We start from the raw sequence: 17667 nt of genomic DNA, 5'->3' as shown, positions 1-17667 counted from the left end.
TTGGCCCCACCCATCAAAAATGTACTTGCTAAAGAGACATAAATTCCACTGACTGGACCCTGACACATAAGCACCTGAAAAATCCAAACATGAATCTGTATCCAGCAAGATCTAGCCCATTTTTTCAATTAGATTTCCAGAGTTTCACCTTTTATATAGAAAACAAATGTAGTGATCCTTTTACACTAAAAAAATCTGTATCCATTGTACTCTGTTTCAGTGAAGCCACAATAATCCAGGTGTGCCATCTTTCTAAATACAGACATATTTCCACCAATAATACTGTAATTCTACTATCTGTATAGGCAATGAATGGGACTGATGTACCAGAATATGATGGGCTATGTTAGGTTCAGCTTATATGTGGATTAGCTGATCAACTAGTAGCATAAAGAAGTGAGAAGGTTGTTCTTTGATTACAAAGCCCAGAAACTAATGGGCTTTGTAACCAAAGAGCAACCTTCTCACTTTCAAATATTGGCTTATATAATTTTGACCCCTATCATGAATGATCCCATTTCTGCTGTTTGTTTCACTGTGGCTACTATGTGTTGGTACGTACAGTCAAATGAAAAATCAGTTTTTAGACAATGTCAGCTACTTGGTATTTTTTGTGGATCAACATGTTAAGTTTGGATAAAAGCTTCAGGTTCACACAAAGCCTCAGCTGTTGGTGATCTAGAAAAGAGTCCTGTATGCATTGTTGAAATAATGTATTCATTATAATCTTCAATCAAAAGTATTAATTGGCTAACACTTAATCATGCCTTTGCTGGCAACATAATTGATGAAATCCTGAGCAGAAAAAGAAGGTGAAGGTTGAGGAGGTATGAGCAAGGAAGCAATTGTTGTGGAGCGAAGTATAGGGATCAACTGGAAACATATTGTTATTGTGTTTGGAGCTTTCACAATCTACACCACAGAGGACAGGAAGAAAGGTGCGACATCTATCTACAATTTACTACTCTAGATCAGTGGTTCCCAAACTTTAACAACCTGTGAACCCCTTTCACTAAAATGTCTAGTCTCACGAACCCCCTCCTAAAAATGAATATTTCCAGGGATTTTCTCCTTTACCTGAGTATAAATTATAAAAAGAAGTAATCTTGGAAATATAAAATGTGTTTTTATGACATGCTTATTACACACTATTTATTATTAATTATTTATCATTACAGTATTTTTATTACATTATGAAAACGGCAACACTCTTCAAAGATCTCACTTTTGTAGCTTGTATCACTTGGAATAAGCCTGTTATAAGACAAGGCTCCTATGTTTCATCAAGGAGTATCAGATGTGAAACAGCATAAAGGTATTTAAGAAGCCAACTCAAAGAGTTCCTCCTACACAAGCATTCAGGTCTTGAGCAGTCCAGGAAAACAACGCACGTTACAACAAAGCTCAAACTAGTTCTTCATAATAATTTTAAAAACAATACTAGCTGCTTATTTATTTTAAAAACAGCAAAAAAAAAAATCCACCTCCCTTTCCATTTCTTATAAGGAGTTTTGAAGTTTAAATTTCCTCAGTGTGATCGATATGCTTGCTTTGAGCTGCTTAGCTCTTGGAAGTCTAGAGGCTCCCGGCTGCTTGCCCCGTGCTGCCTGGGGTCCCTATGGACAGCTCTGTCCGCCATTAGGGAATTTTTTCCCAAGAACCCCCTGTAACATTTCATGAACTCCCAGGGGTTCACAAACCCCAGTTTGGGAACCACTGCTCTAGATGTATATTACAAAAAAAAAATCCATTAAAATATCAGGAAGGTTGCCAAGTCAAGCACTGGTATGTTAGGAAATGCCAGAATGAAGGTTGCCTGTGCCACCTTAATTATCTCCAATGTATTTATACATGATGATACAATTACATGATCACAGACTCTTTTGTCCACAGGACCTCTGGCCCATTCACTGCATGGAATAGATGGTGCTGTGAAAATGAATTAGGGTTATGTAGTGAAGGAGGCTGTTATCTGTAGGACCCCTGCCTCATTTGTTGCAGGAGTTGGAAGGTATGTAGTGAATGAATCAGGGAATTGCAGGAAGAGAAAACTGGTCTCCTGGGTAAGGCAGTTGAATGCTGCCCTGGAGAAATTGATTCTGTTCCTGCATATGCCACAGAGTTCCTGTGTGATGCCAGGCAAGTCACCTACACCAAAGGTTTTGCAGTTTGCCATAATCTATGTCAGGGGTCAGCAACCTTTCAGAAGCGGTGTGCCAAGTCTTCATTTATTCACTGTAATTTAAGGTTTCGTGTGCCAGTAATACATTTTACATTTACAGGGGCCAGTGGACAGAACCCCAGACTGGCAGCGAGCTGAGCTGCTCAGCCCACTGCCGACCCGGGGTTCTGTCCGCCAGCCCCTGCCAGCTGGGGTCCCGGCTGCTGGCCCCGCTCAGCCCACTGCCGGCCTGGGATTCTGTCCATCCAGGTCAGCAGCGGACTGAGCAGGGCGGCAGCCGGGACTCCGGCTGGCAGGGGGCCGGCAGCTGGGACCCCAGACTGGTAGCAGGCTGAGTGGGGCCGGCCAGGACCCTGGCTGGCAGGGGGCCAGTGGACAGAACCCCAGTCCAGCAGTAGGCTGAGTGGGGCCAGCAGCCGGTACCCGAGGCCAGCAGCAGAGCCCCTCAGGCCGGCAGCAGAGTGCCACTGAAAATCAGCTTGTGTGCCGCCTTTGGCACGCTACCATAAGTTGCTGACTCCTGATCTATGTGTTCCTCATTTTCTGGGTGCAACAGGCATAGTAGCTACAATGCTGCAAGTGATACTGTCGCACTAGGGCCCATGAGGTTATGGGGACCCAACCAACAGAGGCCGCTGGTTGGGCCCCCATAACCTACAGGTTATATATATATACACACATACAGGTTTTCACTCTGTATGTGTGTATATATATCTCCTCAATATATGTTTCACTCTATATGCATCCAAAGAAGTGGGCTGTAGTCCACGAAAGCTTATGCTCTAATAAATTTGTTAGTCTCTAAGGTGCCACAAGTACTCCTGTTCTTTTTGCGCTCTACCTTAGGCACCATTGTAGTTACGCCACAGTCTATCTATTGGCAGTCAGGGCTCTAAGGAGCAGGAAGTGGCTCCCTGCCCAGCTGCTGGGGAAGTGCTCCTGCCCCCTCCACAGGGGCTCTGAGGAGAAGGAATGGGGCCCGAGCCCCAGGGGGTTGAGGAGACTGAGGGGAGAAGGTTGCAGGGAGGCTGGATGGGGAGAAAGTCCCCAGCTCCAGGGGATGGATGGGGATCCGGTCTCTGGCCCTGTGGGGGTGGAGGAAGCTGGGGGAGGGTTGCAAGGGCTGGATGGGGAGCGGCCCCTCATGACAGAAATGCCTGGGAGGAAATTAATGATTTTGTATTCAGTGCAGGTGTGAGGTAAATAAGGCCTGGGTGACACATTGAATATGGAGAATAAAAATAAATATTGAATGGCTATCGATTCATGGAATGAGGCAGGGGGCCTGTGGGAAAACATTATGTGACCATATTAATAGTACTCATACCTGGTCTTACAAAGAACTTTCATCAGTAGATCTTAAAGTGCTTCACCATCTTTAATGTATTTATCCCTACAACAGCCCGATGAGGCAGTGCCGTTATCCCCATGTGATAGGGCATCCAGCCCCCACATGAATAGGAAGGGGCCAGAAAGGCCCCAGCAGCAGGGCTTGCTCCACCTCTCCATCCTGTCAATCATGCATTGATAGGGAGGAGGGCTTTAAAAGGGAGGGAACTGCAGGAAGCAAGGCGCCAGACTGCAGGAGTGACTCCTGATGCTCCAGAGTGAACTCCTAGGCAGGAGACCTTCACCCCAGCCCTGAGGAGCATATAGCAGACTCGCAGGGTAACGCAGACAGGCTGAGCCTGTCACAGAGTCTCAGCCACAGCTATTTCCCCAAACCCATTACCTTGGGAGTAGATTGTTGGCAGCACTGTAGAGTCACCCCTCCTTTATTCTGGGATCTCAGGGCGAGAGTATCCCGAAGGCGTGGGTGGTTTGTGACTTCCATTTTGATTCCCCCAACCGGAGAGACTTTTAAGGAGGCCAACAAAGGGCAGAACCCACCTACCTGTGCCATGGATATTAGGGAAGAGGGGCTGGTGTTGCGACCACCCCAGTGTAGATAATTGGGCATGGTCAGGTTCACCCATCCCGAGGGAGGAACCACCAAGGACTGTTACACCTCATTTGACAAATGGGGAATTGAGGTGCACAGAGAGGCTAAGTGACATGCCCAACGTCTCACAAGAAATTTGTGGCAGAACAGGGACTGGAAGCCATGTTTGCCAAATCCTGGGCTAGGGCCTAACCACTGGACAATCCTTCCTTTGTGTAATTAAAGATTGTATCATAATGAATATTTGCAAGAGGAGCCAAATTAAGGTTGCACAGTCAGCTTTAATTCTGGCATTTTCTATCTTTGGAGGGCTTGACTTTGCAATCTGAACAGTCTTTTAATGTAGCTTTTTTATATAATTAGTACAAAAATAAGATATAAATAATACAGAATTTCCTCCTTCACCCTGACATAGTCAGTTAGCAAGTTACACATTGGCAGCATGGCAGAGAAGGGTCTTCAGGGAGGAATGGAATGAGGGATAAGGAGGAGCTTTGCAGATTAACCTAGGATGGGCATTCCAAGCATAAGGGACAACATCCAAGCTATGTCCAAATCCTGCCATTTCTTCCTTCTCACCATATCTAAGATCCAGCCTTTTCTCTACCCCTACCAGAGAGGTAAACTTAACAGCATTTAGTGAAGATGTGGCTGAGTGAGCAGCCATTCTGGTGCATGCAGCATTCTCGTCCTGTTGAGGTCAGTCACAATGAAAGCTGCTGGGCTTGGCACGCCCTCTCCTGGATCACCAATAAGGGCTTGCTCTGTCTTGTGTGTGTTGTTTGTTGTGCCTGCAGGTGGATTGCTAGGTGCTACTGACTGACTGGGCTCTGGTTCCTGGCAACACCGAGCAGTCAAGGCTGAGTCTCAGGCTGTGGCAGTTTAAAATAAATGAGAATTCAAGCAAGCAGCTTAACACTCATGATTTATGTATAATTTCAAAGCACTGTGAGAACCGCTAATGAATCCTTACAACCCACTCTGAAACATGTATTGTTATCTCCATTTAATAGGTAGGGAAGCTGAGACAGGTTTTGAATGAGATATTTAAAAGTCTTATTGCAGCACATGCAGTCAAAACCTTATCACATCCTGCATTAGAAGCCATTTAAATCAGACTGTAAATTTTCTGAGGCAGGAATCTTTGTCCTTTATACATGCATACTTTCAAAACGGCCAAACAGCAATCCAAAATGAAGAAGTCCCTCACTTGGTTGGTCTCAGTCGCTCACAGAGATTATTTTCACTAGTGTGTTTGTGGCACAGCCAGACTTCTCAGGATCAAAGGATTGCAACATTCTGAGATAGACAGGATGCCCATTGAAAATCTGGGCAGCAGAGTTTGGATTTTTGCCTTTGAGAAAACAAACAGAAAAGAGACAGTTCTGAGGAAGAAACAATTAACGCTTGTTTGAGTAGACAAGTAGATGGTCAGTGGAGATGAACTCTGTCTAAGCCTTTTCAACATCTTGTATAAATCACTGATCATGATTTTGTTAATGGCATACTTTGAAAGCTCCAAACAATGAAGGCTGAATTTGGGGAAGAGGGACTGTCTTCGGGAAGTGGGTGAAGGAATGAAGAAAAAGCTGACCTTGTCTGCTACACCAAGTGAGGGATACAAAGGGGAAGATACAATCTGGGTCCCTCATGGGGATACATTTATTTTTCAATCCACCAGTGGGACACAATGGCATAAATGCCTTTTATCATTCAGACTGTGACAGTTGCCTTTCCAATGTATTCAGGCTAAATTTGCCAAATAATTTTAAAGAGACAGTGGTATCGACAGTGATTGACAATAAAAAGGTAACATTTACCCTTTGAGGATTACTATGGTATGACCATAAGATTATATACAAAGGTAATTATCAATATTGTAAAGGTGACCACTGATATTGTACAGGTTTTCCATCATCCCAGATATAAAGGGCCATACATGGGAGGAAATACCAGCCACACGCACCTTCTGGCAGATAAGCCAATTTACTAGCATTTGCATTGCTTTGCTGAAAAAGTACTCAGATACTGTGGTGATGAATGCAGTCTCAAAACCTAGAAAGCTAGCTTGGGAACCAATAGGATAACCAGATGTCCTGATTTTATAGGGAGAGTCCTGATATTTTGGGATTTGTCTTACGTAGGCACCTATTAACTCCCCACCCCCGTCCCAATTTTTTTTACACTTGCTCTCTGGTCATCCTAGGAACCAGAGACTGTTCTAGTCTTCTGCTGAGGGGAGGGAAAAACAGGACAATGCTCCTGTGTAAATATATCCCACAATTACTATGCTGTCCTGGAGATATTAGTTGACTCAATATGTGTCACGCAAATGCTGTCTGCACTGCAATCCTGGAGCATGGTGGAATGACAAAAGGGTGCAGAACACAGGAGTGAGGTAGAATATCTGAAAGATTCCTGGAATACAGTCAAATTGCTGGACAGGAACAGGAGACAATTTCCCTGCTGTATTTGTGCTCTTTTGAATACTGAGCTAATGTTTTCTGCTATCTTGTCCAGAGGACTTAATATCTGACAAATCCAGTCCAGGAGCATGCTGCCTTCAGGATTTTTTTTGTTTTTGTTGTTGTTTGTTTTTGTTTTAAGAGCCCTCTTTGGTCTGTTTGATTAATTGCCAAGTAATTCACAATAATTTGCTTGACCAGCTGTCAGAACAAAATTGTCCTCCCGTGGTCCCCATTATGCACACTTTTTTCAGGTCTAAATACAGAAAGGACATTAGTGTGAACTTCAGTACAGTATTAGAGCTATTTCCCTGCTGTGCCTGATTGTTGTATCACATAGGACCAGATCCCTAGATGCCTTTGGATGCTACGTGGATCGGGATTTAAAACCAATGGTCATAGGAGCCTGAATACCTTTGAGGATTACAGCCATAGTGCTTAGTGAACCATAAGTTATGGCCCATTAATGATGGGGTGGTAGCCTTGGCTCTCCGCGTATGCCTATGAAAAGAACCCCTTTGAATCCTAACAAAGATGCAGTAGAAGTCTGATTCCATTGAAGCCAATGCCAAAACGCTCATAAGCCTTGACTGCACTGGGGACAATTTCTAAATGATTCCTGCTCTTGCTAACTCTGCTTCAGCTGCATTGGTGAGCAGCTTTGGGAGCTCTAGTGTAGGGAAGGGTCCTGCCACTGGATTCATTTTCAGCACCATGTCTATTAAACTTGCTCTGGAGTGGTGCAATAGGCATGACCTTAGAAACAGCTGCAGCTGTGGGACCTTTGGCTGCACTAGGACTCCCAGTGTTGCTAACAATGGTGCAGATGAACTAGCGTTAGCAATCACAGGAAATGTTTAGACACCCTAATATTCTGATAAAGCAGACTGAGCCTTCGAGGTACTCAAATAGAGTATCCTCTAGTCTAGCACAGCAATTCTCAACCTGCGGGTCATCAAGTGATAGCCAATAAGTCACACCCATCAGCTGAGAGCTGCAAAATTCCTGGCTCACTGGTGTACCTTCAACCAACATTTTGGACAAACCATCCTGTTTGGAAACATGACTGTCTAAGGTCCAAGTCTAGGTCATTAGTTTCCTTTTAATTGCTTATCACTTGACTCCTTAGAATACTCAGTTTCTCAGAATGCATAGAAAGTGAGTTGTAGTGGATCCTTGTTAATACTGAGTCTATTATTTTTCTACCAGTTGTCAAGGCAGACGGAGAAGATGCAAGAGCAAGGAAGCTGCAAAATGATGCCAGCTGAGAGGAAGACATTGTTGGGGGGAGGAGGGGAGGGAACATGGCTTAGAAACATCTTTTTTTCTCAGCTCTATTTTTAGATCTAGGCTTTCTTCTTCTTTTTCCTAGATTAAAATCTAAACACAATACATTTACTGCTGCTGCTCCTAACTTTGAAGTCAGTGGCAAAAATCCCACTGAGTTGCAGAATCATAAAAATTTGAGGCTGGAAGGGACCTTGAGAGGTTCTCTCATCCATCACCCAAACTGAGGCATGATTAAGTATACCTAGATCATCCCTGACAAGTGTTTATCTGACCTGTTCTTAAAACCCTCCAGTGATGCAGATTGATTTTAGTGGTGAAGGATCATGCGCACACTGAAGTGAAGATAACTTAATCAGGGTATGACAAATCCTCTTCCCTGGTGAGAATCATTTTCTGCAGAATTTAAGCTTTCATTTTGGTTGTGAAGATCACCTGCTAAATGTGACTTGAGTGTAACTTGATGCAGTGTTATCTTCCTAGCTCTGCAGACAGGCAGTTCCAGTGCCTCTGTTGCTGCTCATACCTTTGCTCAACAGCAGCAGCAGTATCCTTCTTTGCCTCCTGGCCTGGAGTATTAGGTCATGTTTCTGGGTACTGTTAAATAGCAGCACATGCCACTCCAAACTGCATTCAAATGGTGGATGTTATGTATTATGTATTTAAGTGCTGACAATATGCTAGTGTTTGTGAGTAGGATGTTGAAGTACAATGGTGATGTTTGACCATGCAGCTAAGTTAGGAGGCACAACAGGCTAGATTCTTCTCTGGTGTAACTCTTATTGGCTTCAGTGGAGTTACACCAGGTATGAATATAACTCAGTCTGTTTTTATTCAGCTGAAGCTCTGAGGATCCCTCCATTCATCCCCTCTCTAACTTTTCTCTCAAAGCCCATCCCTGCAGTTTGCATCCTACCTCACGAAGATGAAAAACACAGCGCACTGTGAATAATTTTAAAACAGTGGAGTGGTCAATTTGATTTTTCTTGGAACATTTGGAAGTGGGGATGATGTAAAATTGTTTAGTATTTAGTATCCATTTGAAAATGCAACATTTCTGGTCCTACCTTCACCATAGCTATAAGTTGGACCTCCTGATCATAGGAATGACAAGTTGTGAACTTTACCTAGATTATTAGGAGTTGATGTAATTAGGGAGGTAGTTTTCCCTAGATTTGCATTAAGTCTTGGATTCAACCTAAGATCACAGTCAAGAAGCACCGTGATCTTCACAGATCACCAAATAGGATTTTCTATATTTTTTAAATTTTCTATCATTTTATTATATTAAAATAAGAACACAGGCTCACTGACACTGTCTATTCCTATTTCTCAGATGAATAGCTCCACTAGTATAAAAGGTATTTTCATAATAATTCCAAATCAGCTGATTGCTTGGAGTGCCAGAATTTTTAATGACTTACTATTTTAAAAATATGTAAATTGACTCATCACCCATCATCTCTTTAGATATGTAAATTTATTGAAAAAGATGCCACTTCTCCTTCTTGAGATACAGACAAGCCCCGATGCTTAGTTTTATGTGCACAAATCTGGGTTTCCAGTACTGGTGACTTTAAATGCATTGATTTGTTTTCCTTACAAATGGCTGACAGAAGCACTAGACAAATGATTATGTGTGTGGCAATACAGGAAGTTACACTGGTATAGTTAAATTGCTATAGTTATATGGCTATAATTCCCCATGTGGAATCAGAGTGCCTTTTTCTGGTTTAGCTTATGTTGGTTTGGAAGTGGTTTAAGCTAAACTGGAGAAAGCCACTCTTATTCCATAATAAGAGCATCCGTGTATACCACTATAACTCTAGTGGTTTAATAATACCAGTATAGCTTCTTGTGTAGATGACAAGCCCTACGTTTATTGAGGATGGTGTGGGGCATTAAGGTCTATCACAGGACTGGATCAGGAGATCTATTCCTGGCTCTGCTGACTTCCTCTGTGACCTGGCCAAGTCACTTAACCTGCCTTTGCCTACTTCACGGGGATGCTCGCTAAAATCTATAACATCTATGAAATTCTCTACTGGAAGATGTAGAAGTGTCAACTATTTTCTTGTGTGTTACTGTTATCATAAAAACCACAAGCATCAAGGTTTAGTATAATGTTTCTGGGATAGAGTAAATTGCTTTTCTTAATTTTTTTAAATCCCAGAATATGTATATCATTTGTATAGTTATGGGGCCATTCCACATAACATACTTGTCATTACTTTGAACTCTGGTTCCGGTAACTGGGAAGCAGATGTTGAGTCATTAGATTAACTGTCCACCAAACATGATGTCTTGGCTGAGTGATACATTATGGGACTGATCCTCCTCTTGTTTACACTGATGTTAATGCTCTTTGTCAGTGTATAACATTTGGGTGGGCTAGAGATTACTTCATTGCTCTTCTCCAGTGCCTAAAAAACCCCGCAACTCCCATAGAAAAGTACACCTCTACCTTGATGTAACGCTGTCCTCGGGAGCCAAAAAGTCTTCCCGCAGTATAGGTGAAATCACATTATATCGAACTTGCTTTAATCCACCGGAGTGTGCAGCCCCCCCCGCCGGAGCGCTCCTTTACCGCGTTATATCCAAATTCATGTTATATCGGGTTGCGTTATACTGGGGTAGAGGTGTAGCTGGAGACCCAGAGTTAGTCTCTAAGGATTTTCAGCAAGGATTGCACAGGGTCAACCTCCCCACATTCAAGTCTCAAAAAGAACTAAAGAAATTAATTTAAACAACTTTATAAAATCTTATGATAAACAAATCTAATTTTTACTGCATAACATGGCTAGTTTATAATCCACAGACATTATCTACATGGTTATACATAAACATAAAGAAAAATTAAAATCTGAACAGTTCAGTCCCCACAGAAACACGAGAAGAAACTGAGAATTCCCAAAAGCTTAGGTTGAGTTCCCCTAAGTCTCAGTTAGAGTCTTTGATCACCAAATCTATACAGTCTGCTGAGTCTAAAATAACATCTTCCCTCCACTTGCTGGTAGGAATCTTCAGTTGGAATCCAGGCAGACTCTTCCTCTGCTGAAATCACTGCTAGCCAGTCAGCTAACTGATTAACCAATCACTCAGTTAAGTGTATAGATTTAAAAAACCCCACCCAGTTACAAGAAAATACAAAAGTGAGAATAGTAAAATATAAATGAGTCTTTCCCCATTACTACATTTAAAGAAAAGTTGGTGAATCGCACTTATTAAGACAATTAAAAACAGTTTGGCTAAAATCAAAACAACATTCAAAGCACACAATTAAAATAGAAGAAATTATTTTCCCCTCCCAATTTCCCTTTGCTATAATTAACATTGCCCAGGCTTCCATGTTAGAGGGTTAACAATGTCACTAACCTGCTGCAAAATGCTTCAGAGTTAGAGAAAACAGCCTGCTTGCTTTCTGCTCCTGTGCTCAGCTTCTCCTAGGGTGACCAGATGACACAGGTGAAATATCGGGACACAGCCTTGGGGGGCGGAGGGAGGGGAGGGAAAGTGGCCGGAGCCCCCCCGCACCAGCTTGCGTCGTCTCCATCTCCCCCAGTAGGAGAAGGTGCCCAGTTGGTGCAATCCTGCCCACTCAGACAGCAGCATTTCAGGCAGGCGGTAGTTCTGCCCTGCAGCACAGAGCACTCCGGGATTAGAAAGTGAGTGGCTGGGACGTGCTCAGCCTGCAGCCGCTGTGACCCCACCAAGTTGCCCGGCGCGTATGGTGAGTCTGTCCCCACATAGAAGAACGGTAGGGCCAACCTGCCTGCGGCCCGTCCCTGCGCTGCGGCCCCGGGTTTTTGGGGAAGGGCATGGCACACGCAACAGCTGGGCAAAGGGGCCCGGGGACATGGGAGCCCTCGAGGAACGGGGGCCTCTAGCCGCCCCAAGGGAGAGGACCAGTGGGCGGCAGCTCTGCCCCTCAGGCGCGGGGTCTGGGCGCAGCACTGGCAGCCTGGCCGGGTGCCCCGTGACCTCTCCCACCTTATAGATTCATACATTCTAGGACTGAAAGGGACCTCGAGAGGTCATCGAGTCCAGTCCCCTGCCCACATGGCAGGACCAAATACTGTCTAGACCATCCCTGATAGACATTTATCTAACCTACTCTTAAATATCTCCAGAGATGGAGATTCCACAACCTCCCTAGGCAATTTATTCCAGTGTTTAACCACCCTGACAGTTAGGAACTTTTTCCCAATGTCCAACCTAACCCTCCCTTGTTGCAGTTTAAGCCCATTGCTTCTTGTTCTATCCTTAGAGGTGAAGATGAACAAGTTTTCTCCCTCCTCCTTATGACACCCTTTTAGATACCTGAAAACTGCTATCCTGTGCCCTCTCAGTCTTCTCTTTTCCAAAGTAAACAAACCCAATTCTTTCAGCCTTCCTTCATAGGTCATGTTCTCAAGACCTTTAATCATTCTTGTTGCTCTTCTCTGGACCCTCTCCAATTTCTCCACATCTTTCTTGAAATGCGGTGCCCAGAACTGGACACAATACTCCAGCTGAGGCCTAACCAGCACCGAGTAGAGCGAAAGAATGACTTCTCGTGTCTTGCTCACAACGTATCTGTTAATACATCCCAGAATCATGTTTGCTTTTTTTGCAACAGCATTACATGGTTGACTCATATTTAGCTTGTGGTCCATTATAACTCCTAGATCCCTTTCTGCCGTACTCCTTCCTAGACAGTCTCTTCCCATTCTGTATGTGTGAAACTAATTTTTTCTTCCTAAGTGGAGCACTTTGCATTTGTCTTTGTTAAACTTCATCCTGTTTAACTCAGACCATTTCTCCAATTTGTCCAGATCATTTTGAATTATGACCCCGTCCTCCAAAGCAGTTGCAATCCCTCCCAGTTTGGTATCATCCGCAAACTTAATAAGCGTACTTTCTATGCCAATATCTAAGTCGTTAATGAAGACATTGAACAGAGCCGGTCCCAAAACAGACCACTGCGGAACCCCACTTGTTATGACTTTCCAGCAGGATTGGGAACCATTAATAACAACTCTCTGAGTATGGTTATCCAGCCAGTTATGCACCCACCTTATAGTAGCCCCATCTAAATTGTATTTGCCTAGTTTATCGATAAGAATATCATGCGAGACTGTATCAAATGCCTTACTAAAGTCTAGGTATACCACATCCACAGCTTCTCCCTTGTCCACAAGACTTGTTATCCTATCAAAGAAAGCTATCAGATTGGTTTGACATGATTTGTTCTTTACAAATCCATGCTGGCTATTCCCTATCACCTTACCACCTTCCAAGTGTTTGCAGATGATTTCCTTAATTACTTGCTCCATTATCTTCCCTGGCACAGAAGTTAAACTAACTGGTCTGTAGTTTCTTGGGTTGTTTTTATTTCCCTTTTTATAGATGGGCACTATATTTGCCCTTTTCCAGTCTTCTGGAATCTCTCCCGTCTCCCACGATTTTCCAAAGATAATAGCTAAAGGCTCAGATACCTCCTCTATTAGCTCCTGGAGTATTCTAGGTTGCATTTCATCAGGCCCTGGTGACTTGCAGGCATCTAACTTTTCTAAGTGATTTTTAACTTGTTCTTTTTTTATTTTATCTGCTAAACCTACCCCCTTCCCATTAGCATTCACTATGTTAGGCATTCCTTCAGACTTCTCGGTGAAGACCGAAACAAAGAAGTCATTAAGCATCTCTGCCATTTCCAAGTTTCCTGTTACTGTTTTTCCCTCTTCACTGAGCAGTGGGCCTACCCTGCCTTTGGTCTTCCTCTTGCTTCTAATGTATTGATAAAAAGTCTTCTTGTTTCTCTTTATTCCTGTAGCTAGTTTGAGCTCATTTTGTGCCTTTGCCTTTCTAATTTTCTAAGCATTCCTGTGTTGTTTGGCTATATTCATCCTTTGTAATCTGTCCTAGTTTCCCTTTTTTATATGACTCCTTTTTATTTTTTAGATCATGCAAGATCTTGTGGTTAAGCCAAGGTGGTCTTTTGCCACATTTTCTATCTTTCCTAACCAGCGGAATAGCTTGCTTTTGGGCCCTTAATAGTGTCCCTTTGAAAAACTGCCAACTCTCCTCAGTTGTTTTTCCCCTCAGTCTTGATTCACATGGGACCTTACCTATCAGCTCTCTGAGCTTACCAAAATCCGCCTTCCTGAAATCCATTGTCTCTATTTTGCTGTTCTCCCTTCTACCCTTCCTTAGAATTGCAAACTCTATGATTTTCATGATCATTTTTCACCCAAGCTGCCTTCTACTTTCAAATTCTCAATGAGTTCCTCCCTATTTGTTAAAATCAAGTCTAGAACAGCTTCCCCCCAGTAGCTTTTTCAACCTTCTGAAATAAAAAGTTGTCTGCAATGCAGTCCAAGAATTTGTTGGATAGTCTGTGCCCCGCTGTGTTACTTTCCCAACATATATTTGGATAGTTGAAGTCCCCCATCACCACCAAATCTTGGGCTTTGGATGATTTTGTTAGTTGCTTAAAAAAAGCCTCTTCCACCTGATTAGGTGGCCTGTAGTAGACTCCTAGCATGACATCTCCCTTGTTTTTTATTCCTTTTAGCCTAACCCAGAGACTCTCAACACTTGCGTCTCCTATGTCCATCTCCACCTCAGTCCAAGTGTGTACATTTTTAATATATAAGGCAACACCTCCTCCCTTTTTCCCCTGTCTATCCTTCCTGAGCAAGCTGTACCCATCCACACCAACATTCCAATCGTGTATTATCCCACCAAGTTTCAGTGATGCCAACAATGTCATAGTTGTATTTATTTATTAGCACTTCCAGTTCTTCCTTATTACCCATATTTCTCGCATTTGTATATAGGCATCTAAGATACTGGTTTGATCTTGCCTCCCAGTTTTGTCCTGACCCTCCTTTCTCTCTGCCAATATAGCCCACACTCCCTCTCGTTTCCAACCCATCTCCCAGGTCTCCATGTTCCCCACTTACCTGTGGGCTTTGCTCACCTGTCCCTGTTGAACCTAGTTTAAAGCCCTCCTCACTAGGTTAGCCAGTCTGTGTCCAAATAGGGTCTTTCCCCACCTCGAAAGGTGAACGCCATCTCTGCCTAGCAGTCCTTCCTCGAATAGCATCCCGTGGTCGAGGAAGCCAAAGCCCTCCTGACGACACCGTCTTCGCAGACAGGCATTCACCTCCATGATGCATCTGTCTCTGCCCGGGCCCCTATCTTTGACAGGAAGAATCGAAGAGAATACCACCTGCGCTCCCAACTCCTTCACCCATACTCTCAGAGCCCTGTAGTCACTCTTAATTCGCTCAGTGTCACACCACGCAGTATCATTTGTGCCCACATGGATGAGTAGCATGGGGTAGTAGTCAGAGGGCTGGATAATCCTTGACAATGCCTCTGTAACATTTTGGATACGGGCTCCCGGCAGGCAGCATACCTCCCGAGATGAAATGTCAGGGCGACAGATGGGCGACTCCGTCCCCCTCAGCAGAGAGTCTCTGACCACCACTACCCTACGTTTCCTATTCGCAGTGTTGGCAGCAGACTTCCCAGTCTTAGGGGTACGAGACTTCTACTCCTTTACTGTAGGGGGTGATTCCTTCTCTCCTGTATCAAGAAGAGCATAACGATTACCTATTACCACGGCAGGAGGGTTCGGAGCAGGGGTGGAGCACTGCCTGCTGCCAGAAGTAACCAGCTGCCAGTGTCCACCTTGAGCCATCTCCTCCTCCACCAGTGGTGTATCAGCAGTCCTGTGTACTGGGACAGCTACCTCAGCTGTCTCCACATGGACACTGTCCAGGAATTGCTCGTGGATTCGGATGCTCCTTAACCTAGCCACCTCCTCCTGTAGCTCTCCACCTGCTGCCTGAGAGATTCCACCAGCAGGCACCTTTCACATTGGATGGTCCCCCCAGCCTGGATATCAGTAAGTGGAAATTGCAAGTTATAGTCTCTGCAAAACCACACCAGGATCTGGGTAGAAGCATCCATGCTTAGGCACTCTGTCTGGCTACAGGCACAGGTGGAGGAGACAGAAGCAGTGCTGGCACAGGTGTTGCGGGTCTTCCTAACCATCGTAAGCCTCCCTCTGTCAAACTCCCTCTCAAACTCCCGTCTGCAGCCCCCTGTCCACTGAAAGGGTTGTTTAAGCAAGAAGTTTTGAATGTAGTTGGTTTATAAGTTTTAAGGGGAATAAAGGGAAAACAGATAGAACCGGGAAGCGACCCTCGCCCCCTTCCCGCTCCCCTTCCAGACTCCCTTGCGAAACTCCCTGTTAGCAGCCCCTTCACGCGGCTCGGAATGCTGGACAAACAAGCAATTTTGTCCTCCCCAAATCCCCGCCCTGGCCCTACCTTCTTCATGGCTGCACCATGCACACTGGTGTCACCCCCTCCCTCCAGCGCTTGCGCCGCCATACAGCTGATCAACACAAGCCTGGGAGGGAGGAGAAATGCGGCGTGCTTGGGAAAGAGGCGGGGCCAGGGCAGGGATTTGGGGAGGGATCCAATGGGGGAAGGAGGGGGTGGAGTCAGGGCGGGTGCGAGCCCCTCCGGGCTCTGCCTGTGAGCCTGAGCGGAGGGCAAAATTGCTTGTTTGTCCAGTGTCCCGACAGAACATCGGTCGGGATGTGGGACAAACAAGCAAATATCGGGACCATCCCGATAAAATCGGGACATCTGGTCACCCTAGCTTCTCCCAACTCACGCTGGGCACACCGCCCCCTGCAAAGCAGCTGCCCCTGCCCTGACTGCTTACCCTCATGGAGTCTGACCCCCGCAACAGGAGAACCTATTGGAGCATACCCAAACCTACCACACCCAATTCCAGAAGCTTATGGAAGATTCAGCCTAGCAACAATGACCCAGACACAACTCACTCCTACCTCCCCCCGATGGGTCGTTCAAAGAGATACCTTTCTATTAGGCACATGGGTTACAAGTGGTTTAATTTTACTATATACACTAGCACGGGAGAAGAATCTCTAGCTGGTATAACCAGGGCCGGCTCCAGGGTTTTGGCCGCCCCAAGCAGCCAAACAAACAAAAAAAAGCCACGATCACGATCGCAATCTGCGGCGGCAATTCGGCGGGAGGTGCTTCACTCCGAGCAGGAGTGAGGGACCGTCCGCCGAATTGCCGCCGAACAGCTGGACGTGCCGCCCCTCTCCGAAGTGGCCGCCCCAGGCACCTGCTTGCCAAGCTGGTGCCTGGAGCCGGCCCCGGGTATAATGTATTTTCCTCACTTGCAAAAAGCTGCACAGACTATTTTGTAACAAGATGGGGCAACTGCAAGGCTGGCTTTCAGTGTGGGACAGTTGTGAAGTCACAGAGAACCCTTCACTTGTAGGGCTCATAATCTGTCAGCATCCTTTCCCCAGTATGCTCTTCTGACCTGCCTCCATTTCACTTTGAAAAAGGAACAAAGGGACATTCTAGTATCACAGCAATCCATGCCCTTCCATCTGCCTTTCTTCTCCCCCACCAGACAAACCCCAGATCCCTTGCCCAGTTACTAAATTGTCCTGTCCCTACATTACTACCTACATAGTTTCCTGCCAACTGTTTTATTTCACCCAGGGCCTTACAAAACCTGGGGCTTACTCTTGTTAGAACATAAACATCTAAAGCTTGTTTGGAGCATGGGAATAAAAATCATGTTGTTCAATGTAATATTTGATAGCTGTTTTCCTGAACAGATGCTCAGTTATTTTTTGCTAGTGATTATAATGTCTGACAGCCAACAAGATGTTAATTAGGACTTAAGGAAGTAACAGACCTAAGGAGAAAGCGGCTTCCCTCCAGGTTACCAGAGTACGGTGGAAG

This window comes from Malaclemys terrapin, chromosome 2 (assembly GCF_027887155.1).
Source record: "Malaclemys terrapin pileata isolate rMalTer1 chromosome 2, rMalTer1.hap1, whole genome shotgun sequence".
NCBI classification, from domain to species: Eukaryota; Metazoa; Chordata; order Testudines; family Emydidae; genus Malaclemys; species Malaclemys terrapin.
The sequence above is the reverse complement of the archived record's forward strand: the minus strand, read 5'-3'. Positions refer to the sequence as shown.